The sequence below is a fragment of the Monodelphis domestica genome, chromosome 4, assembly GCF_027887165.1.
Source record: "Monodelphis domestica isolate mMonDom1 chromosome 4, mMonDom1.pri, whole genome shotgun sequence".
Lineage (NCBI taxonomy): Eukaryota > Metazoa > Chordata > Mammalia > Didelphimorphia > Didelphidae > Monodelphis > Monodelphis domestica.
The window spans coordinates 302,266,188-302,288,507 of NC_077230.1; the positions used below are offsets into that span (position 1 = coordinate 302,266,188).

Sequence of the window (22,320 nt, forward strand, 5' to 3'; positions counted from 1 at the left end):
TTTAGATATATACTGTTTATTATTTTTAGGAATGACCCTTCTATTCCTATGCTTTCTAGTGTTTTTAGTAGGAATGGGTGTTGTATTTTACCAAAGGCTTTTTCTGCGTCTATTGAGATAATCATGTGGTTCTTGTTGGTTTGCTTGTTGATGTGGTCAATTATGTGGATAGTTTTCCTAATGTTGAACCAGCCCTGCATCCCTGGTATAAATCCTACTTGATCATGGTGGATGACCCTTCTGATCACTTGCTGGAGTCTTTTTGCTAGTATCCTATTTAAGATTTTTGCATCTATATTCATTAGGGAGATGGGTCTATAATTTTCTTTCTCTGTTTTTGGCCTGCCTGGCTTTGGAATTAGTACCATGTTTGTGTCATAAAAGGAGTTTGGTAGAACTCCCTCTTTGCTTATTATGTCAAATAGCTTGTATAGTATTGGAGTTAGCTGTTCTTTGAATGTTTGATAGAATTCAATGGTGAATCCATCAGGCCCTGGGGATTTTTTCTTAGGAAGTCTTTGATGGCCTATTGGATTTCTTTTTCTGATATGGGATTATTTAAGAAATCTATTTCTTCTTCTGTTAGTCTAGGCAATTTATATTTTTGTAAATATTCATCCATATCACCTAGGTTGGTATATTTATTGCCATATAGTTGGGCAAAGTAGTTTTTAATGATTGCCTTAATTTCCTCTTCATTGGAGGTGCTGTCCCCCTTTTCATCCTTGATGCTGTTAATTTGCCTTTCTTCATTCCTTTTTTTAATTAGATTGACCAGTACTTTGTCTATTTTGTCTGTTTTTTCAAAGTACCAGCTTCTAGTCTTGTTTATTAGCTCAATAGTTCTGTCACTTTCGATTTTATTAATTTCTCCCTTAATTTTTAGGATCTCTAGTTTGGTTTTCTTCTGGGGGGGGGTTAATTTGTTCGTTCTCAAGTTTTTTGATTTGCATTTCCAATTCCTTGATCTCTGTCCTCCCTAATTTGTTAATATATGCACTGAGGGATATGAATTTTCCTCTAAGTACTGCCTTGGCTGCATCCTATAAGGTTTGAAAGGATGTCTCGCCATTGTCATTTTCTTCAACGAAATTATTGTTTCTATGATTTCTTCTCTAACTATCCAATTTTGGAGTATCATATTATTTAATTTCCAATTAATTTTTGATTTGACTCTCCATGTACCCTTACTGATCAATATTTTTGTTGCCTTGTGATCTGAAAAGGCTGCATTTATTATTTCTGCTTTTCTGCATTTGAGTACCATGTTTCTGTGACCTAGTGTATGATCTATTTTTGTGAATGTGCCATGTGGTGCTGAAAAGAAGTTGTATTCCTTTTTGTCCCTATTTATTTTTCTCCATATGTCTATTAACTCTGATTTTTCTAAGATTTCATTCACCTCTTTTACCTCTTTCTTGTTTATTTTTTGGTTTGATTTATCTAAATTTGATAGTGGTTGGTTCAAGTCTCCCACTAATATCGTTTTACTGTCTATTTCCTCCTTCAATTTTCCTAGTTTCTCTATTAAAAATTTGGATGCTATACCATTTGGTGCATACATGTTGATTAGTGATATTTCCTCATTGTCTATACTCCCTTTTAACAGAATATATTTACCTTCCCTATCCCTTTTGATCAGGTCTATTTTTGCTTTGGCTTTGTCAGATATCATGATTGCAACTCCTGCCTTCTAACAGTTGAGGCCCAAAAGGTCTTACTCCAACCTTTAATTCTAACCTTGTGAATGTCAACCCGCCTCATATGTGTTTCTTGAAGACAACAAATGGTAGGATTTTGGGTTCTAATCCAATCTGGTATTTGTCTACGTTTTATGGGTGAGTTCATCCCATTCACGTTCAAAGTTATGATTGTCATTTGTGGATTCACTGGCATTTTGATATCTTCCCCTAGTTCTGACCTTTCTTCTTTAGCTATCTCCTTTTGAACCAGTGATTTTACTTTAGGTCAGTCCCCCTAGTCCCCTCCCTTGAGATGCTTCCCTTTCTAGCCCCTCCCTTTTTATGCTCCCCTCCCCTCCCCCCTCTCCTTCCCTCCCTTTTTATACTCCCTTCCCCCCCCCTCCTTAATTTTCCTTTCTTTCTTGCCCTAATAGATAAGATAGAATTCAGGATCCCACTGGATCTAGATGTTCTTCCCTCTCAGATTTGATTTAACCGAGAGTAAAGTTTAAGTAATTCCACTTCACACTCTCTTCCTCTCCTTCTCATATGAGAGTTCTTCCCCTCCCCTTCCCATGTGTATCTTTATATGGGAAAGATTATTCTATTAAGTCCCCCCCTATTTCTTGAAGTAAATCTTAGTGTTATAGATGGTTCCCCCCTCCCTTTTCCTTTCTTTGCCCCCACTTTCCCCAAATCTTCTTAATGCCCCAATCTTTCCCTATGCATGTTTCTTCTAACTACTCTTATGATGCATACAATTTTTGAGAGTTACACAATACATTTTCCCCACATATTAATATATATAATTTGATGTAAACGTAGTCCTTATAGAAGAGAGTTTGACTTAAAGAAAAAGATAAGATTTATCTCCTTTTCCCTTTCTTTCATATTTACCTTTTCATGTTTCTCTTGCTTTCTGTGCTTGGATATCAAATTTTCCACTAAGTTCTGGTCTTTTCTTAGCAAATGCTTGGAAATCTTCTATTTTGTTGAATGCCCATACTTTCCCCTGGAAGTATATAGTCAGTTTTGCGGGGTAGTTGATTCTTGGTTGGAGACCCACCTCTCTTGCCTTTCTAAATATTGTGTTCCATGCTTTGCAGTCTCTTAGTGTGTTAGCCGCTAAGTCGTGTGTGATCCTTATGGGAGCCCCCTTATATCTGAAGCTCCTCTTCTTGGCTTCTTGTAGATTTTCTCCTTTTCTTGGAAGCTCTTGAATTTGGCAATTACATTCCTAGGGGTTGTCTTTTGGGGATTTAGTATAGAAGGTGTTCTATGAACCCTTTCTATTTCTATTTTGCCCCCTTGCTTCAGAACGTGTGGGCAATTTTCTTTTATAATCTCCTGTAGAATAATAACGAGTTTATTGTTTATCTCTGGTTTTTCTGGGAGACCGATAATTCGGAGGTTGTCTCTTCTCCCTCTGTTTTCCATGTCTGTGACCTTCTCAGTGAGATATTTTATGTTTTCTTCTAATTCATTAATTTTGGGGGTTTGCTTTATTGATTCTTGCTGTTTTATGATCTCACTTTCTTCGAGTTGCTTAATTCTGGTCGTTAGGGACTGGTTTTGCTTTTCAGCTTTGTCTGCCCTTCTATTGGATGCTTTGAGCTCTTTTTCCAATTGAGCAGTCTTATCTGTCAGACTGCTGATCTCTTTCTCCCATTTTTCTTTCCAGGTTTCCATCTTTTGGATAAGTTCCAGTTTGAGATCTTCCAGAGCTTGTTGATAGTTTCCATTTTGGGAGGCATGTTCTGATTTTTTTTTGGATTTCCTCCTCATTCTCCTCTTTTCCTTGGGTACTTCCACCATAAAAGTTTTCAATAGTCACCTTTTTCCCTTTCTTCCTGGAGGCTTGATTTTGGGCCATGTGAGCCATCCCTTTTGGGTAAGGGAATCCTAATCTCTGAGGAACTGAAGTCAAATGCCAGTCAAAGCATCCCTAAAGCATATGGTGGGCAGGGCATGACTATAGCACATTATAAGTGAGGAATAGTGCAGTAGAAGTGATGGAAGGAGTACCACCAAGAAAATGTAACCATAGAAAAATGATGGGCAATTCTTGTGGTAAACAACTAATCATTGAGAATGCTCTTCTTTAGTCCCACAATGTAAAGATTGCTTCAGACCTGCAGTCAGGGCATCTAGGACTCAAATCCCATCTCAGATACTTATTAGCTGTGTGACTGGGCAAATTACTGAACTCCTCTGGCTTTCTGTTTCTTCACCTATAAAATGAAGGGACCAGACTCCATGACCTCTATGTTTGCATCTGGCTTTAAATCTAGGAGCCTGTGAATATAAGGAGTCACATATAGTAGGAGGCTCTTGAAGGGTTAATTCATGGGAGTTGAGACAAGAGTTGAACCAGATGGGCAGGAGCTGATTGATTATAATCTACATTATTGGAAGGCATATATCCACATTGATGAGCCCACAGATCTTGTGGGTTTTTAGTCAATTCTTAATAATTTTTAATCAGCAACCATTTATTATCAATGTGTGCCAGGCACTGGGAGTACAAAGAAAGGGAAAAAAAAAAAGATTTCAAAATATCATTCTCCCCGCTCCCCTAGGAAGTGGGCTATTTCTTATAACAAAAACTTTTTTAAAAAAGAAAGGGAAGCAATTCAACAAAACCAACCAACCCATATATTTTAACTAAATCTTCTTAAGTACCATTGCCAATTCCTCCCAGAGTACTCCAGGTATTGGAGTGTTAAGAATCTAAAAGTGATGGTTTTGTTACAGTCATTGGTGAGACTAGGTTACCGTTCCAAAGAACTGTTCTATTGTTTCATCCATAAATCCTTAAAGGCAGATAGGAAGAACAGTGGATGGAGCGCTAGACTTGGGGTCAAGACAAGCTCAAATCTTGCCCTAAACACTAATTATTTAATTCTAGGTAAGAAGGAAAGTTATTTAACCTCTCAGTCACAGTTTCCTCATTTGTAAAATGGGGATAAATAATAGCACCTACCTCACAGAGTTGTGAGAATTAAATGAGTTAACAGAAAAAGTACTTTGAAAACATTCAAGCATTATAATAAATGCTCTATTATTATCATGATGAGTTACCCTCCTCCATAATATTTTATAAATGCACTCTGTAAACCGCCAAAATGTGGTTGCCAAGACTGTGAATGTTAAAAACTGTAAATGCCAAACTCTGTAAAGGTTTTGGCCAAACTGTAAAGGATAGTTTTTAGTGTCTTGACTTAAAATCAAAAATAAGTGGTTGCCATGGGAAATTCCCAAATATGAAAATACCCAAGTAAACTGGGATTTATGGAGATTTTTAATTAATATAAATGAAGGAATTAAGGGAAGGAGAGAGAGAAAGAGAGAGAGAGATTGAGAGAGAGAGAGAGAGAGAGAGAGAATAGCCAAGTAGTAGAAAAGGGCCTAGGCCAGATGGCGTAGGCCTGAGCCTAAGGGAGAGCAAGTCAGTCTTTATCACTCACCACAAGATCATCTCCAAGCAAGCTCCAGTCCTCACTTCAACTCCAAACTCCAACTACTCCGAACTCCAACTAAATCCAACTACTCAATTTCGAACTCCCCTTCCTTTTAAAGAAATTTTCTCTTGTGTCATCTCCCCTAAATTTTCATATCTACCAATCACAGCAGACACTTTTTCCCAGTACTGCCCATTCTTAGTTCTCATATTCTTTTGTTCTCACTTTCTCTGGTTAGATAAAATCCTCTGAGCACTTCACACCTCTTTTGTTAAGCTTGCCTTTTGTAAGTTGCTTGACCTTTTAGTGATTAATTTAATCTTTATAGGTACTTAGCATCCTTTTGTATTAGATCTAAAAAATAGTCCTAGCTTAAGGTTCTAGCTTTACTATAAGGTATGAGTTAGGGACTTTTCATTGTTCAATGAGGAATTTGCAATTTTATCTTCCCCTAAGGCACTGTCTGAGTAGGGTGGAGTAATTTTAAAATTTCTCAAGACATTCTTGATCAAGTATCTCCATTGTTACAATAAGGGACTAGCTAAACCAAATCTTCTAAGGTACAGTCTGAGTGGTTTTTAAGATTCACAACTCTAAATAGGCATTAACACCTGCACTCATCTTACCTTTCAATAATTTCCTGAACTTATCTAGCCATTCTGAAGGGCAATTTAGAACTATGACCAAAGGACTATAAAGCTTTTATATACCTTTGATCTGCTAATACCACTACTGGGCCTGTATCCCAAAGAGATAATTAAAAAGGGTAAAGGACTTACTTGTACAAAAATATTTAGAGTAGCTCTTTTTGTACTGGAAAAGAATTGGAAATTATGGGGATATTCATCAATTAGGGAATGGCTGAACAAACTGTGATACGTGGTGGTGAAGGAATACTATTGTGCTATAAGAAATGATAAGTAAGATGATTTCAGAAAAAGCTGGAAAGATCTGCAGGAACTGATGTAGAGAGAAATAACCAGAACTGGAAGAACATTGTACACAGCAACAGCAATATTGGATGATGATTATCTGTGAAAACTTGGCTACTCTCAGCAATGCAATGATCTGGGACAATCCTGAAAGACATATGATGGGGAATGCTATCCACCTTGTTGACTGGGAAAAAAACACAGAACTATTAAATAGTCAAAATCACTCTTTAATTAAGGTGAAAGGGGTTCAATGCAATAGTAGGCCTCGACACAGAGCTATGCAATACACGGCTGCATAGAATCCAAGGATTGAACTCTGGCCACTCGGGACACTGACCCCTGAGAGTGCCACCTTGCTAGATGTGGACTCCAAGAAACATTCACGTGACCGATCTGAAGGAAAGCTGTCTGTGGGCCTCCTCCCTGCTCAAGCTCCTAGCACAAACTGCTGCCTAGACCTATCCACAGGAAGTGAGCAAATTCCAGAGTCTCTTCCCTACCTCACTCCTGTGCCTCACAAGTGCCAATGGTGGCTCAAGCTTGGCTTAGGACAGCCCAGGTAGGCAGTTAGTTATTTCTGATTTGTCATTGACTAGCACATGCCCGTGTAGTGTGGGTGTGCACAAATTTGGGTGCTAGACCAAGCAAGATGGAGATTTAAAAATTCACAATGTAAAAGTCATTCAGAAAAAGTTGTTATGTTGTTGAGAAGAACTTATTCTAGAATTTGAAATTGGGAATCCTTCAAATCAGATTTGTTTAATGTATGTGCTGTCAGAATTGTAATGTATGTGCTGTCAGAATTAGCAGCAAGAACTCATGTGACACACAAGAAGTTTTTAAAGTGGTTAATCTGTGCATGGGATTTAATAATTGAGTATTTTTCAAAGGATGGAATTTTTAAATGGTGTCTTTGATCAAGGTTATATGAATTGTTTTTAAATGTGAAAAATGCATAGGAAGGGGGGAAGCTGGGTAGCTCAGTGGATTGAGAGCCAGGCCTAGAGATGGGAGGTCCTAGGTTCAAATCTGGCCTCAGATACTTCCCAGCTGTGTGACCCTGGGCAAGTCACTTGACCCCCATTGCCTAGCCCTTACCACTCTTCTGCCTTGGAGCCAATACACAGTATTGACTCCAAGACAGAAGGTAAGGGTTTAAAAAAAAATGCATAGGAAGGACTTTGTGATCTAGAGATGAACATGTATTCAGATACCAAATGCTGGAAATTAGTAATGGAGTGAATACAAATTATGTGTGCATTTGTATTTTGGAGAGAATTAAGTTTTACACCTAAATAAGTTAGGAGTATAAGAAATAAGAGTAATGAATAGAGGTACTAACGGATATTATGAATTCTAGTATGAAATAGATATAACAAATTATAAATTGGAATAATGTTGATGGACTTTAATTAGGAATGTAACAATGAGCTAGAAAGAAACTAAACTGGAGGTTCTATTCTACTTTAGACAGGTTTGAGAGAAGTACAGGTAAATGCTTTGCACTTCAGCTTGGTTACACTGAAACATTGCTAAAGGACTTAATCAGAGTTATTTGGAAGTGTGGAGTTCAAACTGAAATCCACTGAGAGTAAATTATTATGAAAAGGTTTTGATACATTCAAACTTTTAAATTATAGTAAGCTCACTGGTTAAAAAAGGATGGGACAAGGTTGCTAAGTAATAAAATCTAAATCAAGCCAAGCAGCCTTAGGATAAATTTCTAAGAAGCTATTAACCCCTTCCTTGTACACAGGAAGGAGAAAGAAGTGCTTATAATTGTTCCACACTGATACTTAGGGACTGAAATAGGGATCTAAAGAAGTTGACAATCACTGTGTGATAGAACTTAAAGATGAGTATATTTTAATTGTATATTTTGGAGGTTTTAAGGTGCTCAAGCAAGCAAATATTTCCAGCCCTGTCTGACCAAAAAGCTTGTTTGAAGCTGTGGAATCTTAATGCAAACATTCCAGGTCCAGAGTGATAAAATGAGTTGAGTGATGTGTAATTGATAAGTCACCTCACACGAGTTTGGGAATTTGTTGGCTGATATTTTGACTACATTTTTATCTGTATAAGGATATATGTTGCAAACAGTAGCCAAAGAGTGCGTAGGATGTTAAAAATGGCATATATGTGAAGAATGTTTGCTCAGAATTTTATGATTGTTATGTGAGTTGATGCTAAAATATGTGTTTTAAGTATTGTTTGGATGTGAACAAAAGCTCATTGTAAACCTGTGCCATAGATTTTGTTCAATAATCAGTGGTTACCTCAGTTTACCAATTAGTACTATTAGCTGAAATTTATAATGGATGAGCCCTATGCTAAAGATAGTGTTTCAATGATGTAATCCTTTAAATCAGAATTTGTTTGGGTTACCAATTTGTTTGATATGAGTTAGTCAGAGAGGGTGGGATGGTGTGTTGAATTTGAATTTGGAGGGAAGGGACTTTGATCTAAAGTCCATAGAGCTAACTTAGTGTGTGGGTTTGTGAAGGAGGAATGGAAGTTGTGTTCTGCTTTCTAAGCAAAGGGGTTTTGAAGGAAGAAAGAGAGAGAGAGAGAGAGAGAGAGAGAGAGAGAGAGAGAGAGAGAGAGAGAGAGAGAGAGAGAGAGAGGAGAAGGTGAAAGAAAATGGATGGATGTTCTGCCCTTATAACTGGATCCCTGACCTAGGGATAATCGCTAAAATTAATGTATGTGTTGTGGGAAAATCACACATGATTCTTTAATTTCTCTGGACAGTTGCCCTGGAGTGATTTCTGTATGGCCTGGTCTTAGTCTTTCTGAGGGCCTAGGTCCAAGAGATGATACAGCTCTGATTTATATTACTATGGAGCTACTCAATTCAGCACTCATGTTCTTATTCCAGGCTTTGTGACTAAAGTGTGATGTGTAAACTATTGACAAAATACCTAAGAATAATTGAGTGATCAGTCTTGTAGAGATATAAAAGGCTTGTTTGGGGGAATGGAGATTTGTTTCTGGATTGCTGATAAGCAGAATTTCTCTCAGCTAAAATGGGTGAGACTTGTCTTTTACTACAAACAAAGGCTTCTGGAATTTAATGGTGACAAAGTACACCAAGGACAGTGAATGTCCTGGAATGGTTACAGGGGCTCACCTCAGAATAGGACCTTTTTCTGAACATCTAGGCTGTTGATTACCTGCCTGTGAAGCCACTCACTGGGTCCTTTGGGACCTGAGGACATATTTCCCTTGGTAATAATATCCCATGATCAGCATATAATGCAAATTGTGATATTAAAGTTTCCATTTCCTCAAACAACCCTAATAATTTAAAATTCTCAAATTGTTAGGAGCATACTTTGAAAAGTAGGTGAAGTTTACTCATAGATGGCTTGTATTTGCAGCCTTAATTTACCACAGTTGAGGTTTGGATCTTGAGCTTGGAAATATATAGCTCAAAGCTTTCTTAAATTTCCCCCAGTATCTGGGGTAAAGCAATACATCTGTTAAATATTGTTACTCCAGTGTTTATAGATGTTATAATTAATGTTTACTATGCAAAAGGGTATTCTTTAAAAGAAACATCACATACCAGCTCTTCAAACAACTCAGGAATCTGATTTCCTAAAGGGATCTATTCTTGACAGAAGATGATTTCTGAAGATGAAGTCTGTTGGCTAAGATACCCAAATGCAAATGTGTGATGCCAATTACTGTTGTACTAATGTTCTGTTTCTATCTGGTGTTCTAGTTTTTGCCCCGGTGCTGGTTTCTACTCTTCTATCTTAGGGGCTGACTCTCCTTCTTGTGACCTGTCTGCCAATCGGGGGGAAACAATGGCTGAACACCCTTCAGATCTCCAAGCAGGTCTCCACCGACCTGGGAACCCAGCATTCACTGAGGACATGCCCCTAAAGACCCTGTGTCTGCAGCCTTTCCCTCCCTGTTCAAGTTTTGGCTACTTCCCTGTGGGATATGTCTTTGTATACATTTGTCACGTTGGCAACTGTTCCAGCCTGAAAGCCCTGGACATTGCCTATAGCCAATGCCTCTCTCCTGACCATAGGCAGGGACAGCTCTACACCCCTTCTCAGCTCTGAAGAAGCTACAGAAGACTTGGATCTTCACCCTTTTTCCCTTAGATACTTGGAGAAGGGAGGGGGCACTGAACCAGGAGGGGTTCCTCACTGCTAGTACAAAGATATCCGGAACGGGCCTGAGATTCTGACCCTCCTGAAGGCTGTATGGTTCCCCTATGGAAGGCTGGGCCTGCCAGATGGCAGGACTCACCAGAAGCAGTGGGGAGACAGCTAGCAAAAAGAAGACATGACACCACACATAGGAGAGGCACAAACCTGAGTGATATACTAGATGGAGATTTTTTTCTTTCATACTATGCAGCGAATCTAGAAAGACATCCCTTAGAGATGTGAAACATCTATGCGGGTTAATCAAAAGAAGGGACCAAAGGAACCAGGGGGCACCCGGTGAAGAGGGCTGGAGTCAGGAGAACAGTGGGAGGTAAACATTACAGAAATCAAGCCAGGGACATATGGGTACAGGTGCCTTTTAGTCTTGATAGACACTTTTTCAGGTTGGGTAGAAGCCTATCCAACAAAACATGAAACTGTATCAGTGGTAGTTAAGCCTCACCACCCTGATCTCCACTATAGCCAGACTGGTTCTTCCTTATCACTTTCGGGCCTTGTCAGCAGTATCAGGCCCTGCCAGACCCCCTTGATGGCTACGCTAATGCCCTGCCCCTGGAGGTCTCCGCTCGCCCCTGAATGAGCATCATAAAATAAAAAGAACTGGGGAATGAAGGGGGTGGGGGTTGCACTGTGTCCAAGTGAACAGTTCCTGGAAAGAACTGCAAGGCCATAGTTGATAGAGATCCTAGAAGAAACTGCAAGGCCACAGCTGTTGAGACAGATATCTTGCTTATTCCCCCTTTCAAGCTGCTCTCTATAAATATGCACTCTCGGGTTGCCCTGGGACGATTCTTTTTGTTAATCGTCCTAGCAAGCGGCATGCTAGAAATAAACCTCTCCCTGATGCCTTTTGCATTGTCTTTGTGTGTTCCTTTGTGGGGTACTTCTACTCGGACCCTAACAGTTCATGATTTCATACATAACTATTGTTTTGATTCTTTGTATGTGGAAACATTCATGCTTGTTTCTATTTGTTAAGCTACTAATAAAACAAAGACAGTTGGAAGGGGAAATTGATTTTCCTCCTTTTTATATGTTTTTGCAAGAAGTGTCTGCGAAACCAAATTACTAGTGGGTTCTTTTTCTCTGGATATTTGCTCTAGCCACATTGTTCTCTTTAATAAGCTTAATTAATATTAATTCATTGAGTTTCCTTGATCCTTCTTTTCCCTGAGATTTTAAACTGATTAAGCATGAACTCCCACACTCTCTTTTCCATTCCTTGTTCTAACTTGTCCTTAATCTTTGGGAAAATGCCTCAGATCTTCCTCATTCTCTATTTTTCTTACAGGAAAACTGTCTTGTCATTGACTTCATGGCTCATATTCTCAAGTCTCCCATCTCTTCAGACATCAAAATCTTCTTTATCCTAATCTTCTTGTTAAGTATTTAGTAGACATTTAGTACATTTAGCATTATTTAGTAATACTGAATATCTTTGAGTGTGTTCCTTCTTTGGTACCAGCATAATGCACATTTATATTCATTCTAAGGGTTACAAAGATAAAGTGTCTAGGACAAGTGTTACTATCCCCATTTTGCAAATGAGTAAATGGAGATTCAATAAGTTGGAGTGACTTGCTCAAGGTCCTAAATAGACCCTGGCCTGGAATCTGCCAGTGCCTTTTCTAGTTTCTTTATTTTAAATCAGAATCCATTTTTTTAGACCCTTACCTTTTGTCTTAGAATCCATACTAAGTATTCAATTCCAGGACAAAAAAAAAACCAGTTAGGGCTAGGGATTGAGGTTAAGTGACTTGCCCAGAGTCACACAGCTAGGAAATATCCAAAGGTCACATTTGAACCTAAGCCTGGCTCTATGTACCGAGCTACCTAACTGGCCCCAGAATCAATTTTCTATTGTCTCTAAAGTATTACAATACAACATATTTTAATTTTTAATATTTAAATAAGCGATCATTTATTCTCAAACTTTGATTAAATTTAAAACTATTTTCATGGTAACATTATGGTATAATAAAAGATAGCATTAGGTTGTTACTAAGACATTTATAAATGTAAACAGAACTGTGGTAAGTACCTGCCTACCTACCAGTGGGCAGCACAATGGAGATTTACCTGATGGGTTATACCAATTGCAATATGATTACCAAAAATAAATAAACATTCAAAATGGTAGAATCACAGCTGATTGTTTGAAGTCATGTGAAAGGCTTACTGTTTATATACAAGTAAATAAAGTTAAAAAGAAACCCCAGGATAGTTACTGGGATAGAAAGACCCATAGGTTTCCACAGAGGCAAGGATTGTCTCAATCAGGCTGAATTTCAAATCTAATATTGCCTAATCTGGCCATTTTTTTATCTTCCCCAAAAAATCAACTCTTCATTCTGACTTCCCCATTTCAATAAACTCAGGTTTTGAACTTTGATGTTACCTTCTTGGATTTGTTTTTTTTTTCCTTTTCCCTAAAATCCAATTAGTGGTCAAACCTCGTTTTCTCAGGAGCCTGTCCAATCTTTTCCCACTCAGGGTGCTTCCTCCTACCCCATCATCACCTTAATTCATTCTCATTTCCTCTCACTGTGCTAATAGCCTCTTAATTAGCTTTCCTGCCTCTAATCTCTTCCCCATTGAAATCCATCCTTCACACAGTTGCCAAAAGTTTTTCTAATACACAAGTCTGATCAGGGCATTCTCTTGCTCAAAAACCATCTGTAACTCCCATTCCTAATAGTAATAAATGCAAAATCCTTAGCCAAGCATATAAAGACTGCCAATAAATTTGCCTCCCATCTACTTTTTAAGCATTTTTTTCACATTACTCCCCTTACACCACTCTGTATTCCAGACGAAAACAAACTGTTGTTGAACTGGAAAAAACACAGAACTATTAAATAGACAGAAAAGTCAGTCTTTAATCAGGAGAGGGGTTCAGTTCTTTCCTCAAGGCCTCCACACAGAGTTGTGCCCTCAAAATCCAAACAGAGCCCCAGGACACTGGCTACTCTGACTACTGACCACAGGGAGAGCCATCCCATCAAGACTGACAGCTCAGAGAAACAAAAGAATTTGGGGAATTTATAAACCTTTTAAGGAAACTGAGGGTAGGAGAGTATAGTTGATTGGCTTTACAATGGCTACAAAGAAAATGAGGAGTCCTAGACAAGATTATCTGGGAGAGGCTTATGCTTTACAATGAACACAAAAGGGAAAGATCCAGCCTAGGGCTGGGCTTAGAAAGGGCTTTGACACAAATGGAGACACAACCAGGACCAAAGGAGGTCTCTTCATTGCCTGATTAAGACTGCTAACTCCACCTAAAATACTTTAATCTGAAGCTTGTGAAGTTCCTGTGACAAGGCCAATCTTGAGGTCTTCAACTTTCAAGCTAACTGAACTTGGGGGAAGGGGGTGGGGGGTTCAGATCCCATGTGGCTATAAGTTTGGGGGTTTCTAGATTCCACCTTGACACTAAACTAGCATTTCTCTAAGATTTTCACCAAGTGAAAAGTATCTGGAGTTCATTCTCTTTTCAACAATTCTTGAAAACCTCCTCATCCTTCAAAATCCAATTTGAGGGGCTGGTAGGCAGCTCGGTAGATTGAGAACCAGGCCTAGAGACTAGGAGGTCCTGGGTTCAAATTTGACCTCAGACACTTCCTTAGCTGTGTGACCCTGGGCAAGTCACTTAATCCCCATTGCCTCACTCTTACCACTCTTCCTCTTTGGAACCAATAGCTTGTGTTGATTCTAAAATGGAAGATAAGGGTTATAGAAAAAAAAATCCCCTTGAGGAAACACCCCCTTCTAGAAGCCTTCCCTCATCTCTCCTGGTGAAAGTTACCCTGCCTCCTTCATGTCCTTTTGACATGGGCACTGTACCCCCAGAAACCTGGGCGAACTATTATCAGGAAAACTCCCTTGAGCGCTTGTATCCTCTTGACTCTGAACTTAGAAACACCCAATGACACCCCCCCACCAGGGTCCTGAGATGTTTATCCTCCTTGATTGTCCTCTAGATTTAAGATGGACAAAGAGATGACTCTTTATGCCTCCAGGCAGACCCCAGTCAGATGGCCACCCCACCCCACCAAATGCCTGAGGGCTTACCACTCTAAGTCTAGTCCACACCAGGACATAGCATCTGTTGTAAAAAGTATAAAAGCCCCAGGACTGTCCTCCCAGGAACTGCTCCCCATCTTGCTGTCCCACCTTTCTATCCTCCTGGCCATTTTCAACATTACTCCCTAAATAAATAAATTTATCTCTTTGGTTTTAAGCTAAGTTTTGGAGTCTTGCATTCTTGCAAAAGGTATCCTTCCTGAACCCCAGGGGTACTCATCCAAACCCCACAACACTTTTAGCATTTTGTAGGGGCTGCTGGGTGGCGATGGGATAGAGTGCTGGGTCCAGAATCAGGAAATCCTGAGTTCAAATGTGAACATAGTAGCTGTGTGATGGTGGGCATAGCACTCAACCTCTGTCTGCCTCAGTTTCTTCAACTGTAAGGTGATAATTATACCAGTTACCTATAATATAGGTGAGGATCATAATACTGGCAAAGTACTTAGCACAGAAACTACCTGCATAGTTGTTTTCAGTCATATCTGAGTCTTCCTGACCCCACTGGGGGTTTTCTTGGCAGAGACACTGGAGTGGTTTGCCATTTCCTTCTCCAATTCATTTTACAGATAAGAAAACTGAGGCAAACAGAGTCACACAGCTAGGAAGAATCTGAGGCTGGAATTGAATTGCCTGCAGGCCCAGCTCTCCATCTGCTGGGGCAGAAAGTGTTTACTAAATGCTTTTCCTTCCTGCCTTCATCCCATTTCGTTGTGCATCCTCCTTATTTGGGCATATATATTCCCTGCACCTCAAGTACCAGGTGGTCTTCTTCCCATTCCTCTTAGCCTCAGCAGCCACAGTCTCCTCCTCCCTCCTGGCAGGTTCTGTTTTTCTTATTTAGCCCAGCTTGGAAGTGAGAATCTTTCCAGCCCTTTGGTCCCAGCGGTGGCCTGGGTCTGTTCTGCTCTCTGCCTAGTCCATGACCCTCACCTGTAGATATCAGTCTGCAGAGGGGGTAGCCCATCCCCTTTCTAGACCTTCAGCTCCTTCTCCATCCTGGTCTTGGATGGGCAGGGGAAGAAATTAACATCTCCAACAGCACCAACATAGATAACCGAGATGATGGCTTCAACAGATCCTCCTCTGTTCCCTCTTGCCAGGGAAGGCAGGGAGTTCATGGACAGTTAAAGCCAGAAGCCGCTTTTAGCCCACTTTCCTCCTTTTATAGTGATATGATGAAATTACCTGGCTAAGGGAAGGGAACCTAGCTGGTGAAAAAGTCCAGGCCACATACTCTCCCACATGATGTTCTCTCAATTTCATCCCCATTTCCTCCCACGGATTCTCCTGCTGACAGCATAACATCTCCACCATCAAGCAAGCAACATGCGTTTATTTTTTTAAACCCTTACCAGCTATCTTTGAATCAGTGCCCTTCACGTGGAATTGTAGTCTAGGCAGATCCGATGAACTCCAAGTTTTGGGGCTAGCTTGTAAGTTGGAGACCCCAAAGCTTGTACTTGTTCCCAGGGGCATCCACCCCAAAGGGAATCTCTGGCTAGCAGTTTCAGACTGAATAATGGACCCCTTGGTAATTGACTGTCCCAGTTAGGTGGTGCTAAGTATATGCTAAGTATTCTTAGTCTTAGGTAGTCTGCCCCATTGTATCAGAGACCCTTTCCCAAGAAGACCCACACCTGGGCAGGGACCCTCCTTTTAGTATCCATTGGAAGTAGCCCCTTCCCTGATACCCCAGCCTCTGGCTAGGATTCCTTTCCTAATCTTGATTGTATCCTGTCTGTATAGTCTGAACACTCCCATTTCCTTGTAGCTATGGTAATGTCAGTCCATCATCTTTCCCTGCCCCTGAATCTCCCCAAATGATCCATAGGTTCCCCAAATTCTTTTGTTCCTTGGAATAGTCAATCTAGGGGTTGTTTTTTCCCTAGAGTCAGGGATTAGAGCAACCAGAGTTCGATTCTCACACTCTGAGTAGGTGTGTGGTGTGTAGGGCCTAACTCTACCCTGGACCCCTTACCTTAATTAAAGTGTTTTTTTTTTTTCTGACTAATAGTTCTGGGTTATTTTCCCAGTCAACAATTTCAAGGCAGAAGAGCAATAAGGGCTGGGCAATGGGGTGAAGTGACCTGCCCAAGGTCACACAGCTAGGAAATGTCTGAGTTTATAGTGAACCCAGAATCTCTGGTCTCTAGACCTGGATTTCTATCCATTGAGCCACCAAATGCCCCAAATATTCATTTTGTAAGCCATTATATCATGTGCCTTGTGAATCTTAAAATTTCTCAGACTTGTGAATCTTAAAAATTCTCAGACTCTACTTTAGAACATTTGGTTAGGACCATTCCCCATTTTAAAACAATGAAGGGACTTTAGTCAGGAATGTAGGTGGGAACTCTAACATTACTCCACCCATACTTAGGCATACTTTAGGGGAAGATAAAGTTGTAAACTCCTGATTGAACAATGAAAAGTCCCCAACCCATACTTAAAGTGAAGCAAGAACCCTTAAGCTAGGTCTGTTTTTAGATCTAATACAAAGGGGTGCTAAGTACCTATGAAGATCAAATTAATCAGGCAACTTGCAAAGGACAAAATTAGTCTACTCAGGTGTGAATTACTCAAAAGTTTTAGTTTACTCAGGTGTGAATTAAGAATGGTCAGTCCTTTGGAAAATGTCTACTGTGATTGGTAGACATAGAAATTTAGGGGAAGTGACATAGGAGAAAATTTTCTTTAAAAGGAAGGGGTTTAGGGCCTCTGAAGGGAGTTCAGTTTAGGAAACTGAATTGGAGGGCTCGGTGGCTGAACTTAGTTGAGCTCAGGAACTGAACTGGAGGGTCTCTCTGAACACTAGAGTTTTGCGTGGGACAAAATCTTGTGGTGAGTGATTAAAGACTGACTAGTCTCTCTTAAGGCTCAGGCCTGGGCCATGTTGGCCTATGCCCTTCATACTATATTCCTCTTATTCTCTCTCTCCCTTTTCTTAATTCCTTAATTTGTAGTAATTAAAATCTCCATAAAACCCAGCTGACTTGGGTATTTCATATTTGGGAATTTTTCCCATGGCGACCACTTTATTTTTGATATAAAATCAAGACACTAAAAATTATCTTTACAGTTTAGAAATTAAAAGTCTTGAAACCATATTTTCACGGTCACAGTTTAAGGCAGCCACTCTTTTGTCTGTAACAGCATGTGAGTGGGTACTGTTGACTTTGAAAAAACAGAACTATTAAATAAGTCAGAAAAACATTCTTTAATCAAGGAAAAGGGGTTGGTTCAGTGAGATACTATGCAGAGTCCAAGGATTGAACTCTGGATGCTCTAGACACTGACCTTGGGAGAGCCAACCATGGTAGACTGACAACTCCAAGGAACAAAAGAATTGGGGGAACCTATAAACAAACCATTTGGGGGAAATCCAGGGGCAAGGAAAGATGACTGACATTACTATAGAGCTACAAGGAAATCGGAGTGTTCAGACTATACAGACAGGATACAATCAAGATTAGGAAAGGAATCCTAGCCAGAGGCTGGGGTGTCAGGGAAGGGGCTACTTCCAATGGATATCCAATGGATACTAATGGATAGTCCCTGCCCAGCTGTGGGTCTTCTTGGGAAAGGGTCTCTGATACAATGGGGTCCATTATTCAGTCTGAAACTGCTAGCTTGAAATTCCCTTCTGGGTGAATTCTCACAGGAACAGGGAACAAATACAAACTTTGGGGTCTCCAACTTACAAGCGAGTCCTAAAACTTGGGGTTCATCAGATCTTACTAGGCTACAAGTTTGGAGTTTCTAGATTCCATGTTGACAGTATAAATATAAAAGTTAGTTTCTACCCTGGAGCAGATTATACTCCAAGGAGGTTTAGGGGGAAGCAAAGAGAAAGCTTTCATGTATAATGAAATCCAGTATATACACAAAGCCCCCCAAAAGTTATTTTGAATCAGGGGCATTTTGTTGTTGTCGTTACCTACTAGTAGTGTTAGTATTTAGTATACTTAGTATAACTCAGAATAATTAAGTATAACCACTAGTAGAATGAAGAAAGATCTCTTGAGTTGAGTACTGGGATCTCTACTAAGTAGGCATAAGGAAAGAAAAGAGGCATGAGGGACAGATTGAACAAAGAAACCAATAAAGGTGGGAGATAGTGTCAGGAAGATCACCTCCACCCTCAATTAAGCATCAGGTTTAAATTGGACAAGATTTCTTTGGTCCCAAGATCCTGGAATCAATTTTTCTGATTTCTGTTTCCTTATCTGTAAAATGAGATGGAGAAGGAAAGAGCTAACCACTCCAGGTTCTTTGCCAAAAAGATTCCAAATGGCAGGGGCAACTAAATGGCACCAGGGAATAGAGCCCTAGGCTTGGAATCAAGGTGATCCATGTTCATGAGTTCAAATATGACCCCAGATACTTCCTACCTGTATGACCCTAGGCAAGTCACTTCACCCTATTTGCCCTGGTTTCCTCATCTCTAAAATGAACTAGAGAAGGAAATGGCAAACCACTCCAGTTTCTTTGCCAAGAAAAGAAGAGTCAGATTGAACAACAACCATCTTTTCAATAAGAAATTATACTCTGGGGGCAACTGGGTAGCTCAGTGGATTGAGAGCCAGGTCTAGAGATGGGAGGTCCTAGGTTCAAACCTGGCCTCAGACACTTCCCAGCGGTGTGAAACCTGGGCAAGTCACTTGACTCCCATTGCCTAGCCTTTACCACTCTTCTGCCTTGGAGCCAATACACAGTATTGATTCCAAGACAGAAGGTAAGAGTTTTAGGGAAAAAAAAAAGAAGAAATTATACTTTGGTTTAGAACAGTTACAGGATGGTCTCCTACTTTGAAGCAAACAATTAAAAATAAAGTCTTGCTGACTCAATGATATACTATGACACGGGGGCAGATGGATGATTTAGGACAGCAAGTCTTACTTCTCTCATGGCTGTGGCTTGTGCACCGGGGTCATCCCGGAAGCAACAAAAGAGAGGAAGCTTTGCCCCAATAGCCACTAACAGAACAGGGCACAGGTGCACGGAGGTGCAAAGAAGTCGGGGACAAGCACACACTCTGGTGAACTGAAAAGAACAGAACAGATGCACGTGTAACTGGTCTAACTGCCAGGCTTTAACTTCTGCAATCCTAGGCCTGGGGGAGGTGGCACACACCACCATGGCCCTGTGGAACCCAGACTGACGTAGAAGAGGCAAAGCAGAGCCTTTCGGGTGAAGGAAGGTGACTGGATGAGGGAAGGGACCAGGAGAGGGGGCCACAACAGTCAGGGAAGGTCAGTCCCCCAAGCAGGAATGCTGCAGTTCAGAGCTTTGCGAAGCACAGAGACCTGGCAGCTGGCATGGGGAGATTACAGATATGTTAGGCTACTGGAGCATGGCCAGTCAGTTACAAATGAAGGCTTGAATGTCTGTTGTTGTCAAGCTTCCTTCAGGTTTCTTTTATCTTTTTTTTTTCTGTGCAGAAAGACCTGACTGCTTTTAACTGGTCAGACCAGGCTGCTATGTTGTGACCACATCTCCAAAGAAGTTTTGCTTCGCTTTCTTTCATCTTCTGCTTTCCTGGCTCATGAGTTTTGCCATTTGAATTCCAATTGTGTCATTTGTAAAAATCGACAGCCTGGCATTGATTTGAACCAGAATGGTTTTGTCTTTGGTTCCAATACTGTAATGTTTGGTAGCTGTTATTGCATTATACCTGCTTCAGTCTCTTTATCATAATCATAATAATATTATAAATAATATTTTAGGATAACTAGGTGGTTCAGGGAATAGAATGCTGGGCCTGGTCAGGAAGATTCACCTTTCTGAGTTTAAATCTGGTCTCAAGACACTTTCCAGCTGTGTGACATTGGGCAAGTCACTTAATTCTGTTTTCCTTATTTATAAAATGAGATGAAGAAGGAAAGAGCAAACCACTCCAGGATCTTCACCAAAAAAATTACAAATGGAGGGGGCAGCTAGGTAGTTCAGCTGCTAGGGTGCTAACAGGGGGTCCTGAGTTCAGCTACTTCCTAGCTGTATGCCCTTGGGCAAGTCATTTAACCCCAGTTACCTAGCCCTTAATGTTCATCTTCCTTGAAACACACATAGATCCTAAGACATAAAGTGAGAAAATTCCAAAAGGGATCACAGTCAGATACAACTCAACAACAAATAATATATATAATAATAAATATCTAACATAATACAATGTAATATAAAATAATATATATGTGCCAAATACTGTTAAGCACTTTACAAATATTCTCTCGTTTGATCCTCTCAAACAACTCTGACAAGGCGACATGATTTCCCCCATTTTACATATGAGCAAACTGAGGCAGGCAGAGGTAAAGTGCCTTTCCCAGAGCCACAGGGCTGGCAAACATCTAAGTCATCTCCTGCCTCCAAGCCCAGTGCTGTGTGCACTATGGTGCCACCTCCCTGCCGAGGCATACTTCGTGTCATGGATGACGGCCACATCTGGATTTCGATTGGACTCTGCATTGCTTTGACAACCCTGCATTTTCAGTGACAGAAAAGGGCATGGCAGATCTCGGGGAAAGAAGGGACCTCAGAGGCCCCGGAGTCCCGCTCGGCCCTGAAGGATAATCTCTATAAAACTACAGGACACCAGGTCGTTCCATCCCTGCACTGGACAAGGTCGGGCAAGCAAGACTGCATAGAGGAAGAGGGAGGTTCCGCTCTGGCCCCCGGGTGAAATCTCAGTGGGCACAGACCGCTGAGGGATTATTCAGTCAAGAATGGGAGATCAGATAAAAAGGCAGGTCCTGCCCTGCCCTTTGGGGTGCACAGGGCTCCAGGGGGGCCACCGGCTCGGGTGAGAGGAGCTGCACGCTGCTCAGCCTCCTCTGGTGTCCGTCCACCTGGCACCCGCCTCTCCTTTGGGGCTCCAAGAAGCCGTAGCATGAGCAGCCAGCAGCTTCATCCGGGAAAAAGTCTCCGCAAAATGGCTAAACCGGAAGCCTCGATACCCGCCAAGTGGAAGAATGGAAGGGTAAGAACACGTGGTTCCCATGGCTACCGGGGAGGCTGAGACAGCGGCTTGGAGCCCATCAAGCAGCCCCGCCTACCTCCGCTAGTCCTAACTTAGGTCTTGTCACTGTACCTCTGTGACTGGCAGAGACAGGCTGAGAACGCTGTGCAACTCTGCCGCACTCAAATCCAATTTGCTTGCAAGGTAAGACATCACCTGGCGATGTCACCCATCCTTTTCAAAAAAGGAAGACTAAATATAACAATGTGGCAGCTAGGGGGAGCCGTGAACAAAGCACTTGGCTTAGACCCAAGGGAAACAGAGTTCAAGTTTAGCCTTGGACACTTTCGAGTCACGTGATCCTGAGCCACGAGTCACTTACCTCCTGCCTGCCATAGTTGTAGTTTCTTCCGTAAGATGGAAATCATTATACCACCTACCTCCCAGGATTTCGGTGAGGATCATGTAAGAGGATAATTGTAAAGCATTTAGTAAGCATTACATAAATGTTAGCTTTTACTATCATTATTATATTGGGAAATGATTAAAACAGAACCTGACACATAGTAGGCATTCCAAAAGAGCTATCATTATAATTACTATTATTATTAGCGTTTTGAATTTATTTGTGATATGCATACATATATACATGCTAATATATATTTATATGTATATCTAGGTGAAGCCAAAATAATGTATTTGAAAAAGTTGCAAGCATTAGTACCGGGCCTGGCAAGGGAATTGGTGAAAACACCCCTCATTAACTGATTTCCCATCCCAAGCATGCCTCAGGAACCACAGGTTAATTTACTGGAGATCAGTTAAGTGACTTGCCTAAGGTCACAAAGCTAGGAAGCATCTGAGATCACATTTGAACCCAAGACCTCTTATTTCTAGGCCTGGCTCCCAGGCCACTGAGCCACCTACTTCCCCCCATTTGGGGGATTTTTTTTTAATGGCAAGATTAAGGCCACCTGAAAAGGTTGTCTTTCGGGTTGTGTCCCACTCCTT

At 40.8% G+C, this 22,320-nt stretch overlaps 1 long non-coding RNA gene across 2 annotated transcripts in view; it reads right to left on the bottom strand.

Moving 5' to 3' along the window:
• LOC107648993 (uncharacterized) overlaps window positions 1–22,320 on the bottom strand; it is a 126,956-nt gene that overhangs the window by 20,285 nt on the left and 84,351 nt on the right. The gene's annotated exons all lie outside the window — the stretch shown is intronic.